Source organism: Monodon monoceros, unplaced genomic scaffold, assembly GCF_005190385.1.
Source record: "Monodon monoceros isolate NGI ecotype Baffin Bay Population unplaced genomic scaffold, NGI_Narwhal_1 Super_Scaffold_20, whole genome shotgun sequence".
In the NCBI taxonomy this organism is placed as follows: Eukaryota; Metazoa; Chordata; class Mammalia; order Artiodactyla; family Monodontidae; genus Monodon; species Monodon monoceros.
The window spans coordinates 72,092,226-72,110,846 of NW_021703777.1; the positions used below are offsets into that span (position 1 = coordinate 72,092,226).

General features: G+C 39.9%; 1 protein-coding gene across 22 annotated transcripts in view; it reads left to right on the plus strand.

Annotated features, from left to right (window-relative positions):
• The window catches only part of APBB2 (amyloid beta precursor protein binding family B member 2), a 374,271-nt gene that overhangs the window by 89,132 nt on the left and 266,518 nt on the right, over positions 1-18,621 (plus strand). For 2 of the 22 annotated variants that reach the window (XM_029235020.1, XM_029235018.1), the window contains exons 1-2: positions 12,163-12,215; positions 12,560-12,610. The exons of the other annotated variants lie outside the window; for them this stretch is intronic. The gene's annotated coding sequence lies outside the window, so the exon portion shown is untranslated. Of the gene's footprint in view, positions 1-12,162; positions 12,216-12,559; positions 12,611-18,621 lie in introns of those variants that run through there. 22 annotated transcript variants of the gene reach the window in all.

Here is an 18,621-nt window from a genome sequence, read left to right on the forward strand (position 1 = left end):
CGTCAGCATTTCCATTTCCCTCAGAAACTCAATTAAGAGTGTGAGATGAAGCAGAGGCGCTTATCTTACAGCTTTTCCATGACTTGATGTCTCAACTTTCATTGATGTGTATAGTCCAAGCTCTGCAGAACGGAGGAGATGCCTGCGGAGACAGGGCGGCTTTGTGGACGGCTGTCTTTGCTGGGAATTGGGCCATGTGTGTGAGACACCAGGGTTTCAAGCCAAGTCTGCTTTCTCAGGAGACCATCTCTGGCATCTTGAAGTTTAAGTGAAGCTTAATTTAATCCCTGGTTTTCACAGTAAATCTGTAGGCTTAAATCTCACAGTAAATCTGTGTTACTTACAGTAGGAGTTGGAAAACCATTGACTTCCTTTAGCCTGTTTATTTGAATTTGATTTACTGGGAAAATCAAGAAACAGAGCACCAGAGGTGTTTCAAAAACTTAAAAAATTTTCACTCCACATTCCAGTAGATCTACTTTCACAGTGGGTTGGGCAAGTGGAGTCTATAATTAATTAGGTTAAAATAAATTTTGGTTTTGTTCCATGTCTCCTATGCTTAGAGAACATGAGAACTTTTCTCTTGAATTCTTTCTTGATTGGGTTCCTGGGACACTCAACATCAGGATATTGAGAGCATCCGAATCCTATAGTGAAGTGTTCCCGTTCTCTACTGTGTGTCCAGTGTCAAATAGACATGTTTGATGTTTTTTTGGGTTTTTTTGGGCTGCGCCTTGAGGTATGTGGGATCTTAGTTCCCTGACCAGGGATCGAACCCGTGCCCCCTGCATTGGAAGCATGAAGTCTTAACTACTGGACCACCAGGGAGGTCCAAGTTTGATGTTAATATACCTGTTTTGGTCGACTTTTCTGAGTGATGTCATGAAGAGTGCTTCTTCAAAGTCCTTATTTTCATATATTGCTATTACGTAAGAGAGATGAGCTATCATTATAATTGAGAGCAATTTAAACTCTTCTGCTTTAAGTTATGAAATAACTTGTTTTGGCTGTGCCATCTCCCAGCCTGGCCTTTTCAGCAAATTTTTGTGGCTCATGGGGACAGATGACCCTGAGTGCTAGTAGCACCTGCAATCAGAATAGTTCTCATTCCAGGGCCCACACAACAGGGTGCGTTTGAAAGCACTTGGAAGCAAAGTATAAGCAACACACTGTACACTTCATCATAAAACACTGTACTGGAATCTGCCTTGCCTCCAACCTGGGAAGCCACTCTCCCCTCTATCCTAAGATTTTGTTACAGTTCCCCTCTCTATAAAGGAAGAAAGAGTAAATGGAAATTTCTTCACTAGGATGGAAAATGAAAATACTTAGATGAGGGAAAAGGTGATAACAGAGCTTGGATTTGAAGATGACCAAAATCTGGGTGGAAAGACAGTCCTGGAAGAGTGAGTTAGTAATTTTTATTCATCTAAATAAATTGTTTATCCAGCTTATTATTCTTTAACAAAAGCAATTGTCCCATGCTTAGTTAGTTGTAGACTATGTATCCAACAGATTGTATGGACCAGAATGTATTTCATCTATAGGAAAAGAAAAAAAAAAAACACCCTTAGAAAGGATTTAAATCAGGGATCAGAGATTTACAGCTAAGAGGCCAGATCTGGCCTACGGCCTGTTTTTATATGGCTCACGAGCCGAGAATGGTTTTCACATTTTTAAATGACTGAAAGAAATTAAAAGAAGAATAGTATTTTGTGACACGTGAAAGTTATACATATTTCAGTGTTCATCAGTAAAGTTATACTGGAATACAGCTGTGCTTATTCACTGATGTATTGTGTCTGGCTGTTATCATGCAGCAGCAGAGCTCAGTAGTTGTGACTGAGGTTCTGTGGCCTGCAAAGTGTAAGTTAGTTACCCTCTGGTGCTTTACAGAAAACCTTTGCCACTCTGGTTTGAATAATTGTTTAAATTTGTTCATATTTTTTATTATTTCCTGCGTACTCTGCTGGTTTTGATGTGCAGTGTGGAAAATCCTCATGTAGGATGGCAGGTTATTCCATAAACTCATCTTTTAGTTTACAGAATCCCTTCTATAGCATCTCTAAAGATGGCTACTGAATATCTTCTTGGTCACTGGAAATTTAGCTGCAGTCATTAGGAAAGCAGACCAGCAGTCCTTTTTATTTTTCCCTAACCAAATCATTTATTCGACAAAGATTTAGTGAGTGCTGACTGTACACCACCCACTGTTCTGGGCAGTGGGGGTGAGTGACGATCTAACAGACAAGGTCCCTGCTCTCTGGGACCATGCGTTCTCGTGGGAGGAGATGGGCCATAGACAAATAAATATATAATGTATTGGGGTAATAAGCACAATGAAGAAAAATCAAGGGGTGAGAGAGAGCTAGAGCAAGAGAGGGCTGCTTAAGAGGTGGTGATGGGCAAAGGCCTCCTAGAGTAGTTGCAGTTGAGCAGGACTTAGTGATATGGAGACCCAGGAGGTGGCATTCTAGGTGCAGGAAACTGCAAGGGCAAAGGCCCTCAGGTGGGAGTGAACTTGGCATGTTTGAGAAACAGCCAAGATGCCCTTGAGGCTAGGGCAGAGGGAACAAAGGGAAGAGTATTGCCGAGTAAAGCCAAAAAATATGGGGGTGGAGTGAGGGACAGGTTGCGAAGGGTACAGGACAGAATAAGGACCTGAAATATTCATTTCTCAGAGATGACAGGGTTTTGAGCACAGCTGACTTGATCTGACTTACATTTTAAAAAGGATCACTGAAACAAGCGGGACTACATTAAACCAAAAAGCTTCTGCACAGCAAAGAAAACCATCAACAAAATGAAAAGGCAACCTACTCAATGGGAGAAAATATTCACAAATCATATATTGGATAAGGGGTTCATATCCAAAAAATGTATAAAGAACTCATACAATTCTACAGCAGGAAAACCAAATAATCCAATTAAAACATGAGCAGAGAAACTGAATAGATATTTTTCCAAAGAAGACGTACAAATGGCCAACAGGTACTGAAAAGGTGCTCCCTGTCACTAATCATCAGGGGAATGCAAATCAAAATCGCAATGAGATAATCACCTCACATCTGTAAGAATGGCTTTTATCAAAAAGACAAGCACAACGGGTGTTAGTGAGGATGTGGAGAAAAGGAAACCCTCCACATGTAAAATGTAAAATGTAAATTGATGCAACCACTGTGGAAAACAGTATGGAGGTTCTTCAAAAAATTGAAAATAGAACTGCCATAGGATCCAGCAATCCCACTTCTAGGTAAAAATCCCAAGGAGATGGAAACAGGATCTTGAAGAGATATTTACCTTCCCATGTTCATTGCAGTATTATTCACAGTAGCCGAGATATGGAAGCAACTTAAATGTCTGTCAACAGATGAATGGATAAAGAAGATGAGAAGATGTTATATATACACATGTATGCATACATGCATATACATACACGCAATGGAATATTATTCAGCCTTGAGAAAGAAGGAAATCCTGCTATTTGTGACAACGTGGATGGACCTTGAGGGCATTATGCTAAGTAAAATAAGTCAGACAAAGAAAGACAAATACTCTATGGTATCACATAAGTGTGGAATCAAAAAGAAAGCATTGGACTCATAGAAACAGTAGAAGAGAGGAGAGGCTTGTAAAAGGGTATAAACTTTCAGCTATAAGGTCAATAAGGTCTAAGGATTTAATGTAAAGCATGGTGACTGTAGTTGATAACACTATATTGTGTAATTGTAAGAGAATGGAACTTAAATGTTCTCACCAAAAAAAAAAAAAGAAAAATACGTGAGGTGATGGATGTGTTAATTAGTTAGGTGAGAGGAAACCTTTCACAATATCTATCAAATCACCACAATGTATACTTTAGATACCTTACCATTTAGTATGTCAATTATACCTCAGTAAGGCTGGAAAAATATCCTTTAAGCTGTAAGTACATTTCCTCTACTGTGTAGTTTATTGCAGGTGATGGCATTTTGTGGATTAAACAACGACAAAAAAAAACAAAAACCATGTCAGTACACTAGTCAAAACAGTTAGCTTTTTTTTTTAAACATCTTTATTAGAGTATAATTGCTTTACAATGGTGTGTCAGTTTCTGCTTTATAACAAAGTGAAAAACAGCTAGCTTTAAAAGGCGCCGAAGGGGAATTCCCTGGTGGTCCAGTGGTTAGGACTCCGTGCGTCCACTGCAGGGGGCATGGGTTCAATCCCTGGTTGGGGAACTAAGATCCCACATGCCCTGTGGCACAGCCAAATAAATAAATAAATAAGAAAAGGTCCTGAAATATTGTCGAGTGACTTTTCTTTGACATAATTGATGTAAGGCTGCCATAAAGGTGGGATCAAAACAGTAGTGATTAGGGCAGTATCTTGTTAGGTGAGTATTCAAAGGTTTTAGGTATATGATCAGCCCAGGTCTCATCAGGAAACAGGTGGCACATTCATACCGAGAACTTGGACAGGGTGTAGGGGAACTGCCTGAGATCTGCATCGCCCTGGGGCTTGTGGCAGCCAAGCTCCTCCCACTTGGGGGCCTGAGGGGTGAGGGGGGAGACAGAGAGCTGTGTGTAGTGGGCCACTGGACAGGACTTGTGACCTGAGAGCCTGCAGGGAGGGAGCTGTTTTCCTCCTTGCTTCTGCTCTCCTTTGGTTGTCCTCCTGTGGAACCTCCACATTGGTCAAACCCAACCAGGAGCCAGAGGGTAAGGGAGCATGATTTTTGTTCGTTTGTTTTTATTTTTATGGAAGTATAGTTGATTTACAATATTATGTTAGTTTCAGGTATACAGCAAAGGGATTCAGATATATATATATATTTTTTTTCAGATTATTTTCCATTATAGGTTATTACAAGATATTGAATATTGTTCCCTGTGTTATACAGAAAATCCTTGTTGCTTATCTATCTCATATATAGTTGTATGTGTCTGTTAATCCCATATTCCTCATTCCCCACCCCACTCCTGCCCGTGTTCCCCTTTGGTAACCATAAGTTTCTTTTCTATGTCTGTGAGTCTGTATTATTTTTGCTTTTTTTTCTACATCTTTATTGGAGTATAATTGCTTTACAATGGTGTGTTAGTTCCTGCTTTATAACAAAGTGAATCAGTTATACATATACATATGTTCCCATATCTCTTCCCTATTGCGTCTCCCTCCCTCCCACCCTCCCTACCCCACCCCTCTAGGTGGGCACAAAGCACCGAGCTGATCTCCCTGTGCTATGCGGCTGTTTCCCACTAGCTATCTATTTTACGTTTGGTAGTGTATATATGTCCATGCCACTCTCTCACTTTGTCACAGCTTACCCTTCCCCCTCCCCATATCCTCAAGTCCATTCTCTAGTAGGTCTGTGTCTTTATTCCTGTCTTACCCCTAGGTTCTTCATGACATTTTTTTTCTTAAATTCCATATATGTGTGTTAGCATACGGTATTTGTCTTTCTCTTTCTGACTTACTTCACTCTGTATGACAGACTCTAGATCCATCCACCTCATTACAAATAGCTCAATTTCGTTTCTTTTTATGGCTGAGTAATATTGCATTGTATATATGTGCCACATCTTCTTTATCCATTCATCCGGTGATGGACACTTAGGTTGTTTTCATCTCCTGGCTATTGTAAATAGAGCTGCAATGAACATTTTGGTACATGACTCTTTTTGAATTATGGTTTTCTCAGGGTATATGCCCAGTAGTGGGATTGCTGGGTCATATGGTAGTTCTATTTGTAGTTTTTTAAGGAACCTCCATACTGTTCTCCATAGTGGCTGTACCAATTCACATTCCCACCAGCAGTGCAAGAGTGTTCCCTTTTCTCCACACCCTCTCCAGCAGTTATTGTTTCTAGATTTTTTGATGATGGCCATTCTGACTGGTGTGAGATGATATCTCATTGTAGTTTTGATTTGCATTTCCCTAATGATTAATGATGTTGAGCATTCTTTCATGTGTTTGTTGGCAGTCTGTATATCTTCTTTGGAGAAATGTCTGTTCAGGTCTTGTGCCCATTTTTGGATTGGGTTGTTTGTTTTTTTGTTATTGATCTGCATGAGCTGCTTGTAAATTTTGGAGATTAATCCTTTGTCAGTTGCTTCATTGGCAAATATTTTCTCCCATTCTGAGGGTTGTCTTTTGGTCTTGTTTATGGTTTCCTTTGCTGTGTGAGTCTGTATTATTTTATTTTTCTGTGTCTGATTACTTCACTTAGTATTATACTCTCTAGGTCCATCCATGGTGCATGTATCTTTTCAAATTAGGTTTTTCATCTTTTCCAGAAATATGCCCAGGAGTGGGATTGCTGAATCATACAGTAACTCTTTTGAGTTTTTTAAGGAACCTCCATACTGTTTTCCATAGTGGTTGCACCAATTTACATTCCCATCAACAGTGCAAGAGGGTTCCCTTTTCTCCACACCCTTTCCAGCATTTATTGTTTGTAGACTTTCTGATGGTGGCCATTCTGACCAGTGTGAGGTGATACCTCATTGTAGTTTGGATTTTCATTTCTCTAATAATTAGAGATGTTGAGCATCTTTTCATGTGCCTGTTAGCCATCAGTCTGTCTTTTTTGGAGAAATGTCTGTTTAGGTCTTCTGCTCATTTTTTGATTGGGTTGTCTGGTTTTTTGTTTTTTTTTTTTTTTGATATTGAATTGTATGAGCTGTTTAAATATTTTGGAAATTAACCCCTTGTTGGTTGCATCATTTGCACATATTGTCTTCCATTCTGTCGGTTGTGTTTTTGTTTTGTTGATGGTTTCCTTTGCTGTGCAAAAGTTTATGTGTTTGATTAGGTCCCATTTATTTATTTTTGCTTTTATTTCTTTTGCCTTGGGAGACTCACCTAAGAAAATATTGCTGTGATTTATGTCTGAGAATGTTTTGCCTATGTTCCCTTCTAGGAGTTTTGTGGTGTCATGTCTTATGTTTAGGTCCTTAAACCATTTTGAGTTTATTTTTGTATATGGTGTGAATGAGTGTTCTATTTTCATTGATTTACTTGAGGCTGTCCAGATTCCCCAGGATTACTTGCTGAAGACATCGTCTTTTCTCCATTGTATATTCTGGCTTCTTTGTTGAAGATTAACTGACTGTAAGTTTATGGGTTTATTTCTGGGCTCTCTATTCTGTTTCATTGATCTATATGTCTGTTTTTGTGCCAGTACCATGCTGTTTTGGTTACTGTAGCTTTGTAGTATTGTCTGAAGTCTGAGAGGTTATGCCTCCAGCTTTGTACTTTTTCCTCAGGATTGCTTTGAGGGAGCATGTTGTCAAGTGGGTCAGCTTCCTGGAGCAAAGAACAGAGAGGAAAAGTGGAGGGGCGAGTGGAATCTTAGATCTTAGGCGACACCTATGACACTTTTTAGGAGTTCCAACACTCTGTTGCTTGCCCTCCCCCACCCTAACCCCACCCATAGATACACCACAGCTGAGTGTGTGCCTGTGTGCGTGCGGGCACGTGCGCGTGCACACACACACACACACACACACACACACTCCGTAAGTTCCCTCTGGTATCCTATGATCACTTTTCTCATGAGTGCAGGGGAGCAGTCTTATAATATATGCCATTGGACACACAAGGAAGGGTTTGGAGAGCCCCACAATCCCATCTTTCATTCCTGAAAAATTCAAAGCACATGTGTGTTATTGATGGTAGAATAGAACATTTTATTATTTTTTTTAAAAGTCTTTTGTATAGTTGGATACAGAAGGAAAAATACAGTGAGACAGAATTTAATACCTTGGTGAACTATATTCAGTTTTGGTTATTATTCTGGTTAAAAACAAACAAAGCAAGCATTGATTTTTAGCCTCTTTGGTCCAAATGGTTTTAGCTTTCCACTGTTGGGCATGTTAAAACTTTGAAGACACAGAAGTACGATTCAGTAAACTGCTTCTTTCAGCAACTTCTGTGATGTCCTGGGGCACTGGAAGCCTTCGGTTTCCTTTCAAGGCAGGAGCAGTTAACTCTGAATCACTCACTGTCTGTGCGAAGTCAGGACCTTTATATTTGGTACCAGAGGGCACAGAAGAATTTTTTTTTAATGATTTGATATTTTAAAAATATTTGGCTTTTCATTTGACTTAAAGAATCCAAGGTTCTAATAGCAGAACGGTCAACTTGGCCATTAGAAAGAGGTCTATAGAAAGAGGAATATGCACAAGCCGATTTTAGGCGTTATTTTGTAGAGGGTGGTCCCTGTAGGACGAACTCAAACTGTATCGCTGGTAAAACTCATTTGCCTCTGCCCTTTTTCTGGACTCTGGATGAAAACCAAGATCTGTGGCACATTTCCTGAATGTTCTTGGCCCCCGAGTTGGAGGTCTCACTGAGGACTCATGGGGAAAACAAAACTCTCTCTTTTCTATTTATGGTTATCAGCCATGTTGTAAAACTTAAATATAATTTGTTTTGCTTTAAGGTCAATGAAAAAAAGTCATCTTGAACTTTGCATTAGTTGTCAAGCACCAGAACAGGGTATGTTTTTGTTTCATGGCTTTTGCCTGTGGGTAAGCTTTGCAGCTCAGGATCGTTCATGCAGTTGTGGACCATTGGGCTTGGGGAGCACCCACTGTGTGAGGCCGTGTGTTAACATGTGGCGGCTGAAGCATGAGTGAAGCGGGGCCCTAGTCCTGAGTTAGTTTATATGATTCTTCTCAGGAGATTGGATGCATGAGCGGATACACGGCCTGTAGAGAAAGAGCGCCTCCAGGGATGAGGCGAGCACTGTGGACAGTTTCCGGGAGAGGGGCTGGCTTTCTGACCAGAGAGAGCAAAAGCACTGTTGGCTTTGAACCAGGACTTGGAGGATCCCCCGCGGAACAAAGTCACGCAGTGGTGTATTTGAGTGAGTTCTGACTTCAATTGTAAGCCTCAGTTTTCCTCATCTATAAAATGGTGATGATATCTTTACCACCCATATCACAGTACTTTTATGAGACTAACTTCCAAAATGCACCACAACCAGTGAAATACTGTCAATGCTGTTACTTATTACTATGGTTCATATTGTCAAATGGTGTCTGTTAAATAGTTACATAGCTGTGAGGAGCTGTAGTTTTCCAGGAGTTAGATCTAAAAAAAGTTACTGTTACTCATGGTGGTTTATTAGGCTAGCTTCACATAGGAAGGTTTTTATATGTGGAAATGTAGCTGATCTCACAAATGTGGTGGAGAGAGCCATTTACTAAAGTGGAGAGGAATCCTTGAACAGTATCTGAAAGGCCGAGTTCCCTTTTTTTAGGGAAGAATCAGGCATAGGATGGTTCAGTATATTAATGTGTAGGTACCTAAAGTTCTGGGTTTGAGATGGCTGTGGAGTGTGGGACTTGAAACTCCGTGATTCTTTAAGGAAAAAAACAAAAACAAAAAAATCAAAACCAAAAGATAAGCCATGCTTAAAAAAGGAATTGAACATCCTAAGAGTCTTTCTGAGAACTTAAGAACTTGAGTTGATTTAGGGAAGTAGGAGATGTGGTACATCCCTTCCTGTGTATGTTCATTAAAACATCGTGAATTAAGCTGGAGGAACTGGAGCCTGAAGCATGTTAGTGTTGTATGAGGGGAAGGACATACATGTATGAGATTAGGTTTAAAAAACACGTGCCACACATTCAGCTGGAGATCCTCATTTGAATTCATTCCCCAGATAGGCCCTAGTCAGGCGTTTCATTGTCGCCCCTTTTGCTAGAATGACTGAACCACTCTTCTTTAGGATTGATTTTATAGGGAGTTTATGAGCCAATCAAGAAAACTGACCTCATTGTCACGTTATTTTTTCCTTTTTTAAAATAGACTTTATTTTTTTTGAACCGTTTTAGATTTACAGGAAGATTGAGAAGATAGTACAGAGTTCTCATTGACCCTCTCACCCTGTTTGCCCTATTATTGACATCTTACACTCATATGGTACATTTGTTACAATTAATGAACCAGTACATAGATTTTTATTAACTAAAGTCCATAGTTTGTTCAGATTTCCTCAGTTTTTGCCTAGGTCAAAAACTGTCCTTTTCACTCATATCTTTACCTCATCACATAGGGCAGTGGTTTCCTGATAATAGTGGCTTTTCAACAGTTATTGGTTGAGTGAATAAAGAAAGAAGATGCAGTACCTGCCCTTAAATTGTTACAATGTAGTAGGAAGGGATCAGGCCGCCATGCAAATGACATACACACTAGTGCTTAAAGAGTTTAGAAGCAGATGGGCTATATTTGAATGAAGCCTGGCACTGCCACTTACTGACCCTGTAACTGGGTAGGTCACCCAGCCCCTCAAAGCCTGTTTCCTCACCTGTGAAAAGAGGTAATGACAGCTCCTACCTCAGTGGGGTAGGAAAGAAATGAGTGAAGTAAAGAATGCATGTGACAGCATGTGAACAGGGCCTCACACGTGGGAAGCTCTCAGTAAATGTCAGCTTCAGTGTTTACCTTGCAGGGTAGAACGTGATAGGTGTGCTGAGAGGTACAAGGTGTAATGGGGAGTCTGAAAAGGGGAGATGCATAAAGTGGGGTGGAGGTTGGGAAAGTTTTCCGAGAGGGGGTAGCCTTTGAGATTGACCTGAAAGAATAAATCAGCTTTCACCAGAGGCCCAGTTACTGGAGGGAGAAAAATGCCAGGTTGAGACAATATAACACACAAAGTTACAGAGGTGGAAGGCGTGAGAGAATGTGTTCTGGAGGAAAGAAAATAATCTACTGTAGATGGACTGTGGTCTAATATGGCAAGAGAAGAGGACAAGGGAGATAAAACTATGGGGTCATAAATGTTTTGGATATAAATTTAAACTTTTAATTCTAAAATTTTTCAAATATAGAAAAAAGTAGAAGGAATATACTACAATGAAAACCCATAGAACCCCTATCAGTAACTATTAGCATTTTTCTTATTTACTTCATCTGTGTAAATTTACATATATATATATTTTTTAATTTATTTTTGCTGTGTTGGGTCTTCGTTTCTGTGAGAGGGCTTTCTCCAGTTGTGGCAAGCAGGGGCCACTCTGCATCGCGGTGCGCGGGCCTCCCACCATCGCGGCCTCTCCTGTTGCAGAGCACAGGCTCCAGGCGCGCAGGCTCAGCAGTTGTGGCTCACGGACCCAGCTGCTCCGCGTGTCCCCTGCATTAGCAGGCAGACCCTCAACCACTGCACCACCAGGGAAGCCCTACATATATTATTTTTTGCTGAGCCATTTCAAAATAAATTTTAGATATCATGGCATTTTACCCCTAAGTACTTTAGCATTCATCTCCAAGAAATGAAGAAGCTGCCTTATGTAAATGCAGTACTATTATGATGGCCAACAAAATTAATTGTAGTCCTCAAATATCATTTATTATCAGCCCATAGTCAAATTTCCCAAAGACTTAATCCCCTAAGTCTTTAGCATTGAAAAAAAAGTTAAACCAGAATCCAAGCTAAAGACCGTGTACTGCATTTTATTTGATTGTCGTGCCTCTTACGTCTCCTCAAATCTAAAATTCCTGCTAAGATATTAAGACTCTGAGGCTTTGGAGCACCGAGAAGATTATGGTGCTTTCCCCTCCCCCACCCCATCTACCATCCATCTAATTCAAAATAAAAACAATATTGAATTTCAATAAAAGAAATGTAAGCAAGTCCAAGTAGATTCAGATTTTTTCTCCCATCAAGATGATGACTTTGATGCTATCGAAATCTCAAGTGATCACATTTTTAAATACCTCAGCATATGCTTATTTGCCTTGAATGGTCCAGCTCTAGACTCACAGAACTCAGTAGCAATAAAGTGACTCACTGTTTTCAGTTGAGCTGAATGTCTAGCGTGTCTAAACTTCACAGATAGGAAACCACATCCTTAATAGACACAAAGAAGTGATTTTTAGTCCCATTGTACATATAAGCCTTCCAGACACTAAGTTCCAATCCTTTCGGGTAATTTCACAGTGAGTTTCACAATATTCCTTTAAGGCAAAAAGTCACTTAGGCCTGTGGGTTGGAAAACAGAGGATGCAGAACCTTGTTGGTCCTACGTTAACCGGGAACACTCTGGTTACAAAGTGCCTCCTTTGTTTTTGGCCCTTCCTGAGTCACAGGTACCTATGGCTGGGCAAGAGTCCGGAATAGCTGCGGGTATGGGAGTGGGCATGAGGTGCCCACCTGCCTGGGCTGCAACTTCTGCAACTCATAGGATAAACCTGGCATCCTTTGGAACAACACGGAAGAGAAGGAGGTATTTGGGGAGTGCTTTCCTGCAAACGCACACCCTCTAATTGCCTTTTCCTGATGGTCTTTCCTTGTTTGGAAGGGAGGCTCCTCTGAGGACCATTTCTTTGCACCTCGCTTGCAGGTGCACGGTGAGTGCTGCTTTAATTTATTGCACTTTGCCTTGTCGGGGAACCCAGCCCACCCCACCTCTGCTGGGAGAAACGCATTTCCACCTTCCAACTTCATGAGGTTCTGTTGACCCACTTGGAAGAGGTTCATTGTAGCACCTGCTTGTTTTTTCTTCTGTCCTTAATTTGGTTTGCCTTTTATTGTCTTCCAACTGAATGGATTCTTTCTCTTTCTTCTAAGGGAAAGGAACCTGAGAAAAGCAATGCTTGTGGTGGTGACTGCTTGCTAAGGGTAATTACTGTTTTATGTTAATCTACATGTTAAAATGAGCAGACAGGGAATTGCTAAATTCACCATCTTGTTATTTCCCAAGTCTGGTCCTCTTAAGTATATTTGTTGCTTAAATAAAGATGTAACCATGCAAAGTAGAAATGTCCAAATGTACAGTTTTTTATGCATGTGTATATATAGCATTTAAAATTTTTATTTCCATCAGCAAGAGTCATTATAGAATACTTGGAAATTACAGGAAAGCGGAAAGAAGAAACCCAGAGATAACTAGCATTAACACTCTGAATTTATGTCTGGTCATTTAGTCTACATGTTATTTCTCTTTAAATGGGCAGTTTCACTATTGCAGTCTAGGACTTCTTGCTCCTGGGAAGTGTGGTCCATAGGTGAGCAGCATCAACGTGTCTTGGGAGCTTGTTAGAAATGCAGAATCTGGGTTAGCCTCTTGTTTGCATCCCCCCACACCCCAGAAAAAGAAATGCAGAATCTTGGGCTCTACCACAGACATACTGAATCGTAATTTGTATTGAATGATACTACGTATCCATTAAAATTTGGAAGCACTTCTCCAGAACACAGTATACCCAGGACAGCAGGTGAAGTGGGTAGGACCCAAAGGCCAAGACTGTTTTTCTCCATTTTCCCTGTGTCACTCTTTCCTAAAATAATCTCCTCAGTATGTGATAAAGACAAAAATGAGGTCAATTTTCTAGCAAGACATAGTAGCCTTGATAAGGAACCCAGCTGTCTCATGCATAAACATTTCATTTAGCAAACATACATTAGGTGCCTGCCGTGTTCCAGGGCACACACGCAGCAGTCACGAAGCCTGCCGTTAAAGCTTGCGTGTACTGCAGTAGAAACATATAGAGGGCAAGGGGAGGGGGTGGGTGGTGCTACAGGGATTGGGCTTGGAAGTCAGAAAGAAAAATGGTTTCTGGGCTGAGTCTTGAAATATAATTCAGTGAACATGAGTTATGAGTATTGCTAGGCTCTGGAGAGAGCACAAGGCTGGATAAAATAGATCCCTTCCTTCAAGGAGTCTGTGCTTGATTTAAGGACAGGGGACAGTGTTTAAAATGATAAATAAAATCTGAAGCACCTTGGTGTTAGGGTAGAACCAGAAGATCAGGGTCTGAATATCAACTTTACAGCTCTGTGACCTCAGACGAGTTATTTCACCTGAGTATCCATTTCTTCCCTAGATAGAAGCAAAATAACGTAAACTACTTCACAGAATTTCAGTGATTTTTTTTTTTTTTGGCTGTGTTGGGTCTTCGTTGCTGTGTGTGGGCTTTCTCTATTTGCGGCGAGTGGGGGCTACTCTTCATTGCGGTGCACGGGCTTCTCATTGCAGTGGCTTCTCGTTGCGGAGCATGGGCTCTAGGCACGCGGGCTTCAGTAGTTGTGGCTCGTGGGCTCAGTAGTTGTGGCTCGCAGGCTCTAGAGCACAGGCCCAGTAGTTGGGGCGCACGGGCTTAGTTGCTCCGCGGCATGTGGGATCTTCCCGGACCGGGGCATGAACCCGTGTCCCCTGAATCGGCAGGCGGACTCTCAACCACTGCGCCACCAGGGAGGCCCTCAGCGATTTTTAAATGAGGTAACATAGTAAAGTTCTTGCCTACAGTGAGTACAGAATCAGTACCTTGTGGCAAAGATATTTAAAAAGTGTCAAGTGAGTGCCATAGATAGAAGCATTGAGGAGAAACAGAGAAAAGAGAGGCTGTTTCTACCTGGACTGTGAGAGACCTTGTGGCCAGTATGGCCCTGAGGATGTGAATGAGGAAGAGTGGGCCAGTGGGAACCAAAGTGAAAGATGAAGCTGCACTTTTGAGACTGGATAGACTGAGAAGACAGGTAATAGAAACAAGGGATCAAGTTTGGTGGAGGAGAATTCTGTTTCCAGCACATTCAGTTTGAGGCAGCTGTTGAAAGCTGCGCTTCTGGGATGCAAGTTTGCCCACATGGAATGTTTGTTATTCAGACACATGCCCCTCTGTTCTAGGCTTAGCCAGGGCTGGGCATGAAATGAAGTGCTCAGCTTCACTGGTCCTGGTGTTTGGTCAGAATACCTCTTGCAGAGGGACTCTTTCTTGCTCTTTGGAAAGGTACACATCTATCCAGGGTTTCTCACCAGGATGGAAAACAATGCACAATTTTTTTAAACCTCGAAACTTACCTCTTCTTCCAAAGAAGAGGTATGGAAGAGAACTGAAATTATCTGTGCCTAATTTTTATCCATTGTTATCCTCTTCCTTGGGTTTCTTTTTCTCTGTAAATCTTCTTCCTCCCAACTAATGACCATTAATTGCTACAGAAGTAAAATGCATTGGAAAAAGTTTTCTGAAAAATGGACTAAATGCTCTAACACCAGTGATCTCTATTTCTATTTGTGTTGGTTTCAACCGTAGGCTCCTTTATGATCTCTCTTCATATGGAATAGACACAGCCTACAAGTAACCGTAGTTACTGGCTTTTAGAGGTTACAATCAGCCTGCCAAATAAAATGCTAACATTTTGCCAAATTTGTTTTATCTCTGTCTCTCTCTGTTTTTGTCTCTCTGTTTCTGTATACATACACTTTAAAACAGTTTTGCTGAACCGGTTGAGTTAGTTATAGAGGTCATGACCCTTTACCTGAAATATTAATACTTTAATATGTATCTCCCAAACACAAGAATATTCTCCCACATAGTCCATAATACGGATTCAGATTTCCCCAGTTATTCCAGTAATGTCTTTTTATAACCCCTCTCCTCATCCAAGATTCATCAACAGTCATTCACTGCATTTTGCTTCTTTTCCTTTAATCCAGAACAGTCACCCTGTTTTTGTTTATTTTTGTCATTCATGGCACTGATATCTTGGAAAATGCCAAGATAATTGTCTTGCAGAAAGTACCACAAGTACTGGATTTGTTTGATTGTTACTTTATGATGAGATACAGATTAAGCCTTTTGACAAACATACTACATAGTCCCTGTGGAGACATGACATTCGGTTATCCTATAGTTGATTGTGGCAACCAACACTTGGGTAAGGTGGTCTGCCAGAGCTCTCCATTATAAAGATACCTCTTCCCCTTGGTAAGTGATAAGTAATCTGTGGGGTGATATTCTGAGGCTGTGTGAGTATCCTGTTCCATAGCAACCCTTTCCCTAATGGTTTTAGCGTCCATCAATGACCCTTGACTGAATCAATCATTGCCTTGGTGGTTGCAAAGTGGGATTTTCTATTTCTGCTATTCCTTTGGTGTTTATTAGCTGGCTTTCTTTGTAAAAAAGAGCTTTCCACTATCCCCCTTTCCATGAATATCTGTGGATTTATGGTTCCTTTTTAAAAAATTGAGTGTGTTATAATTTATCCGTATCATCCTTTTTGTTGTTCAAATCGTACCACATTTGGCCAGTGGGAGCCCCTTCAAGGCAGCTCCTGTGTCCTTCTGTCATGTCTGCATTCATATTTGAGCACTTCTTGCTTCCTGGCATAGTTTGATGTTCTAGGCTTATATTGTACTTTCCTTACCCCCGGGCCTGGACCCAACTATTTCTCCAGTGAGCTATGGTGCTTAGAAAAACAAGATCTGGGTACTCAGACTTTTCTTTAAAAATGCATATAATCCAGAGAAAGTTAAAATTCCTTAATCATTTGTTGAAACTCCCCCATTCCCCAGCTTCTGCTGAAATATTGCCACGGAGTCATTGGAAGTTTAGAAGTTGGAAGGAAAGGACCAATGAGAGGAGGAGGCCGTCGAAAGAGAAGGTCATTGGGCTTTGGACCAGAGGTGGTGTAGTGATGCAAAAAGGGGGAGTGAGATAGTGCCAAGACCAATTTAGATTATGTTGGAATTCTGCCCACAGAGTGACTAGAGAGCCTGAGAAAATAATTTCTGCTTATTTTCCAGGTAGACTCTGAAAATTGGTTGCCCTTTTTTATATCCAGTAATGCTAAGAGAGTGTATTCCCCTGAGCTATACATATGCTAATTCTTAGAGCAATTTAAGAAATATAGTTTCCATACTGAGAGTTCCTAAGTGTTCTGTATTTTCAGAGTCAGTGTGAGGTGTATATAGGTAGATGTATATTTCTGCATGTTTTCTTTTAAAAATTAAAATTCATAGTTTTTATTTTGAACACTCCTAACTGAAAATAGTATCTGAATTTATTTGCTGATTATAATACTTGCTTGCAAATTATTAAAGGCGCATATGTGCAGCATTTTAGGCAGCAACTTGTGAGACACAGGAGCCAAGAATTTCAGTTATTTTCCAAAGTAATCAACATACATTTGATAAAATGATAGTCTCTGATCTTGAACTTGAACTGATTTTTCTGGAACTCAGAATCACCTCTGTGATCTCTTCTTGTATATGATAGCGTAATTAAAATATTCATTTGCCTCTTCTATTCTGTGAAACAAAACAGAACAAAACATGAAATCAGTAGCTTTGTTTCCATTTGATAGGGAAGTTATGAAAATGCTTAAAAATACAAAAGCAAATTTGAAACAGAAGGGTTTTTTGTTTGTTTTCCATTGAAGTCAGCATTTTGGGAAGTAAAAAACAAAACAAAACAGAGATTAGTACATCTATACTTTGTACAGCAGGAATATGGTTATTATTCAGATGTATACACTGCATGTTACAGATGCTTTATAATTTTATAAAACAAAACCACGCACACACACACAATCACTGATTTTTAATCCTCAGTGCATTCTTGAGAATGGAGAGTGGTACTAAAGCAATTGCTCTACACCAAATAGTTACTGGGTATTTGATGTGAGTAATGCTACGCTGAAGATGGAAAGGGGCACATCCTTTAAATGTGCTGCTGGCCAGTATAGGTAAGTGAACTCGGGTTGTGTGGTGGCCAAATTGTTCCACACTGGCCCTTGACTTCAGAGTATTGAAGTTTCACCATTTAGTTCTTATGCAATTTCAGTGCATGGGATTAAACTAAGCAGACTGATGACTAATAAGGAGTCACCGTTTTTGGCAAATGGATTATTTTCAAAGTCCAGTTTTATGGTTATTGGGAAAATTTTTAAGACAGCTGAGTTCTTTTGGAGGTCGTAAAGATCAATATCTCTTTCTTACTTTCTATCGAAAACTCCCCGAGTGAGGCACTCATCCCCACAACCGAATCCATTGCTTCTTGTATTTCTTTCATCTTGATCTTGTTTGAAAGGAGCTTTATCCAGAGCACAATTTCTTCATTCATAACTAAATTTCTTTCAGACATTAAGACAGCTAATATGCAATTATATAATTAAAAGTCTTCTTTCATCTGGATTTTACTAAATCTATAACTGTTTTAGCCAGTAAAAGCAAATTATATTTTGGCCTCTAAAATGGATTTATATACTTTGAACATCTTTTGGGATGTATTTGCCCTTGAATTATGAGATAGAAAATACTTTCTGTGACTGGATCTGTTAATACCTGTGGAGGAAGCATCTGGTACCCTTGTTCTTGGGCTGGAGTCACATTCAGAATTAAAGTGGGGATAAAAAGAGGCTTTTTCCCCCACCAAATGCCTTAGTCCTATTTTTATATAGCATACGATTATTTCTAACTATAAAAGTAGATATGATTATTGTGGAAGATTTGGGAACCACAGGAAAATGCAAAGAAAATAAAAATTATTCTATCCTTATACTGTTATCTCTAATTAGCAACTATACACAAATGTTGACTTTTTTCATTCTAGTCTTTTTTTCTAGGTATAGATACTTTTAAACAAAATTGAGATCATATGGAATAAATCATCTTATAGTCTGCATTCCCAATGAACACTGCTTAAAAACATTTTCTCATTTTATTAAATATCTTACAGATTTTAAAAAACTTTATCCATTGCTGAATATTTATATTTTTAAATTGCTTAAAATGTTATTACTTTAATGGAAAACTTCTTTGTACATATCTTTATGTATATCTTGGACTTTTTTTTACGGATAACTTTAATCTTTTAAAAATTTATTGGTTTCAAGGAATGACAAGTAATTCA